Source organism: Saccopteryx bilineata, chromosome 6 (genome assembly GCF_036850765.1).
Source record: "Saccopteryx bilineata isolate mSacBil1 chromosome 6, mSacBil1_pri_phased_curated, whole genome shotgun sequence".
Lineage (NCBI taxonomy): Eukaryota > Metazoa > Chordata > Mammalia > Chiroptera > Emballonuridae > Saccopteryx > Saccopteryx bilineata.
In genome coordinates this window covers 7,893,376-7,898,266 of record NC_089495.1, presented here as the reverse complement: position 1 = coordinate 7,898,266, position 4,891 = coordinate 7,893,376, and the positions used below count along the sequence as shown (strand labels likewise).

The 4,891-nt window shown below is 41.7% G+C and overlaps 1 pseudogene; it reads right to left on the bottom strand.

Moving 5' to 3' along the window:
* Positions 1 to 2,754: 2,754 nt before the first annotated feature.
* Positions 2,755 to 4,383, bottom strand: LOC136308890 (centrosomal protein of 70 kDa pseudogene; annotated as a pseudogene).
* Positions 4,384 to 4,891: the final 508 nt, after the last annotated feature.

Genomic DNA, 4,891 nt, shown 5'->3' with positions numbered 1-4,891 from the left:
GCTAAGCTATGTAGCACATATTTGTGAAATATACAGTTGAGGACACTTCTGTACACAGAAATTCATCTTTTTTACATCATGAAAGTACTAACAGTATTCTCCTTCAGAGACAAACTGAAGGGTACAGTCACACGGCTGGGAATTATTTCTGTTCTGTGCAGAGCAAGCCCGGGGGGGGGGGGGACCTTTTCCAGTGTGGACTGGAAATACCGGTAGCCTGTGTTGACCTTCCAGGAGCTTGTCGCTCACCCAGAGCACAATCCAGACTCCGTGCCCTGCCCCAGCAAAGCCCTGCGGCTCTGCTGCCCCTTCCCATCGGCCTCAAATTGTTCACGACTTCTTGCCCAGTCTGGTTCAGTCACACTCAGCGCCGTGAATCCAGGGAGCCGGGAACTGTCCTCACAGCCTCTGCATAGCATTCCCTTCTGCCCGGCACATTCTGCCCGGCACATTCTGCCCTTGCCCAGTCTGGTTCAGTCACACGCAGCGCCATGAATCCGAGGAGCCGGGAACTGTCCTCACAGCCTCTGCATAGCGTTCCCTTCTGCCCGGCACATTCTGCCCTTGCCCAATCTGGTTCAGTCCCACACAGTGCCATGAATCCGAGGAGCCGGGAACTGTCCTCACAGCCTCTGCATAGTGTTCCCTTCTGCCCGGCACATTCTGCCCTTGCCCAGTCTGGTTCAGTCGCACACAGCGCCATGAATCCAGGGAGCCGGGAACTGTCCTCTCAGCCTCTGCATAGTGTTCCCTTCTGCCCGGCACATTCTGCCCTTGCCCCGTTGCCAATGGCAGGTGTTACTTATCATCAGAAATTGCCTTATTTTCACGCAAAATAATGCTGTGCTTTTCCATCGAGACCCATCCTGCCCTGCTCTACACACTACTTGGACAGAAGCCAAGTAGGGAAAGCAGTTGTGTTACCCATTCACTGCTGGGTGTGTGGCCCCGTCAGTAAACCCTCAATAGAAGGAATAAATGGATGGGTTATTTTAGTTTCTTCTGGCAGTTGTTCTTATTTATGTGTTTCTCCTTATAGTGTGCCCCCAGAGGGAGCTAGTCTGTATTTTTTACCTTCTCATTCCCAACAACTAGCAATTTTCTAAGTATAAAAATCACTAAGAGGACTAGCAACAACTCTTAAAAAACTCACGTATTAAAATGCGGCAAAGGTGATGATGATTTGCTAAGCGTCAGGGAGACTCCAGATGGTAACTGACAAATAGCTGGAGTATAAGATAAATTCAATCAGAGTTTTGATTACTTTTCCAGCCATGTTTGGCATACCATGAACTGTAATAAGGAAATTGGACTATGACTATTATCTGGGCTTGATAGGAATTGGGCAGGCTCTAAATGGAAGAAAAAAAATTAAAGTATTTTGGTGAATCGTTTGATGAAGTGTATGACCATAAAATTCAGACTGAACCAAATGCTCCTTCATTGCTGGTTAAAGGCACGCAGAGCTAGAGTCCTGCTCAGACAGTAACGGGATTCCATAAGACCAATGTTTAGGAAAATGATAAACAATAACCTTAAGGAAGATGTCATTAAACTTGAATCTCCGAATGTAATTAGTATAAAGATGGAACGTCTAGGCCAGCAGTTTTCAACCTGTGGGTCGCGACCCCAGAGGGGGTCGAACGGCCAGAACACAGGGGTCGCCTAAAGCCATCGGAAAATACATATTTTTTATACAATACATTTTTAAATAAAATATGTATTTCTGATGGCTTTAGGCGACCCCTGTGTTCTGGTCGTTTGACCCCCACAGGGGTCACGACCCATAGGTTGAGAACCGCTGCTCTAGGCACTTGTAAACTTGCTGCAATTGTGTTTTCAGATGTTTTAGATATAAACTTTGTTTAGTTTTGAAAGAAGACAGAGGTACCTAGATTCTTAAAGTTTTATGGCATAGGCATAGATGAATACTCTATGATTGTCTTGGTTAAGGTTGATAAATGCCAGTGCCCACTTAGGAATGATGGACCATGGCTAAACATAAAAAATATGAAAGACTCTGTTGAAGAAAAGTAGAAAGTTAGAGATGAAAGAAAAATTTGAGATAATCTGATTTATTACCTTTAAATGAGGAAATGGATACACATTGCAAAATAAGCTTTTCGGGCAAATCTTTAATTTCAAGTTGCTACTCTGCATTATGTGTGTGAATTAACATTTGTGACAAAATAAATATAATGATGCACATAACAATAATGTCTAAATCAGTAAAATTTTTAAAAAATAAAGTGATAATTTTATTATCAATATAGTAATAATCAGTTAGATACTAAGGGAATCTGTCCAACTTTTTGCCTGCACAAATTTGGAAATTATTGGTGTTTTTTTTATTGTTTGTTTGTTTTCTGAGAGAGTCAGAGAGAGGGATATATAGGGACAGACAGACAGGAATGAAGAGAGATGAGAAGCATCAATCATCAGTTTTTCGTTGTGACACCTTAGTTGTTCATTGATTGCTCTCTCATATGTGCCTTGACTACAGGCCTTCAGCAGACCAAGTGACCCCTTGTTCGAACCAGCAACCTTGGGTCCAAGCTGGTGAGCCTTGCTCAAACCAGATGAGCCCGCACTCAAGCTGGCGACCTTGGGGTCTCGAACCTGGGTCTTCCGCATCCCAGTCTGATGCTCTATCCACTGCACCACCACCTGGTCAGGTGGATATAATTGCTTTTAAGTGTTGAAAGCCTTTAATTTCACCACTGCAAGCATTCTGGATGATATTTTGCAAGCTTTTTAGAAGAAATACCTTTGGAGGTCTCTTGGTCCCAATACCTGCACAAGCTGTTCATTCACATCCTCATTAGTCAGCCTACATTACACAGCTTTCCAACTGTGCTCACCAGCACACACAGTGAGGAGGAACTGACTACCACTAAGAGTTCTTGGCGGTCTCTCACAGCATCGTTCATATCTCTCAGCCTAGTATAAACTTCATTCATTAGGGGATAGACTCCACTTAACAAATCATTTCTGGAAGTGAGAAAGAGTGGCATGCGAAGTTTGACATATTGCTGTCCTTTTCCTTACTTTCAGCTTCTTCCAACATGGCTTCTTCTATACACAACAGATCATCAAATCTGATACCTTCATTTTCATCCTGTTTCTTTCAATGATATCAATGCACCAATTTTACAGATAGGATCTTCAAGGACTTAAATCCTTTAAGGAAGTCAGTTGACATGCCCATGATTCTATTATAGGAACCAGATGTTCAAATCCACAACCTTGAACAAGATTCTTATTAAAATGTTGGGCTCCTCATTGGCTGTGTTTATAAATTCTTACTGGAGCTCATGGATTGTGAACAATTGAATTGAAACTCAGCACCTAAAAGTATCTCTGGTCAGTTAGGGGCTGCTGCTGGTTGTCTTTGCTGGGCTCGTCTCTTGTCTCTGTGTTCTCTGCCTTGTTTTGACTGATAAGATCCTGTAATTTGATGTTTTTCTTTAGGGCTTTCTCCAGTTTCTCTACCTGTTGTTTATAAAGTCTTAATTCATGCTGTAAGAGTCTGGTTTCTAAATCTTTTTGGCTACTTGGCTTTTCAGTTAAAAGTACATCAATCTCAGATTTTAATTCCTTGAGTTGATTCTGTAATGACATTAGGAAGCCCTTATAACTTGGTAAGGCAGGAGGACTTCTGGAGTCTTCTTCTGACTGACTTTCATCTTCTTTATATTGCCTTTGAAGTTTTCTAATTTTAGATTTCAAGTAATCAATCAGGCAAAACAATCGTCCATCTAAGACGGTACCAAGAACTCCTTCGCAGAGATAAGAAAACACTGTGTTGAGTGATAATGCGCCCCTCCTCCTTTGTTATCTAGAGATGACCTTTTGCGAAGAAGCAGTAATCTGCTGTTGCTCCATTCGCCTTTTCTTACAATGCTGACACTGTGTCTCTAAGGCGTTATGCTCCTTTTGCAGATCTTTTCTTTTATTTTGCTACTGGCAAACCCCATTTAGGGATTTATCCTCCAATTTGCCCATTTTGGATTTCACACTCTCTATAATTTGTTCCAAGTCATTAGCTCCTTGTTCCTGATCTAATGCTGGGCATTTTTCTATCTGAAGTTCTTTTTTTTAAAGCTGAAGATTAGTTTCTGTGAGCTTCTGAATCATGTTCTGTTGATGTGCTGGGGGGTTTTTCCACCGATGTTTTTAAGTTCTGCTTCATCCTTTGTGTTGACTCCTTTTCAGAAATGATGGGATCATTAAGGCCTGCTCTTTTGACTAGACTTAAAGGGCTTAAGCCACGCGTCATCAGCAGCACATTTGTGCTTTCCCATTCTGCTTCTTCCCGCTGTTTTTCAGGCATGAGTCTATTTTGGATGATTTACTGGACTGCTGGGCTTTAGGGGATGCTGGAGATAGAGTTTAGTTGGCAAGTGGTGGCAATGGAAAATTTTGAGATGCCTTGAGATGTCGGTTCAAATTTCCTTCTTTGGGGAAATCTGTGACTCCATGGCTATGTCAGGGCTTCTTGTGATATGCTCTTGTCACACTGGTCATTCAAGCTGATCTCAATGAAACGTCACCCAGTGACTCTCACATCTGAAACTGGATCTTTGTTTTCCTCCACCTCCATCTTCCACCAGAAGCGTGCCCCACCCAGCCAATTTGGACATCATCTTTTCAAAGTATTAAAATAATAAAGACACTACAAAATGTCAGGAGCTGAAAAGGTTGACCAGACCTTGACCTATAAACATCTTCATATATCTTAGTAAATGTAATAAATATTAGAAACAAAATAAGTGTCAGGAAAGTCTCAGGCAAAAGTTTAAGAGACTAAAGAAATTAAAGATTTTTTTAAATTATTGAATAGTTATAGGTTCTAATAACTTATCATGAGTGAGCAAAATTTAAGTGGTTA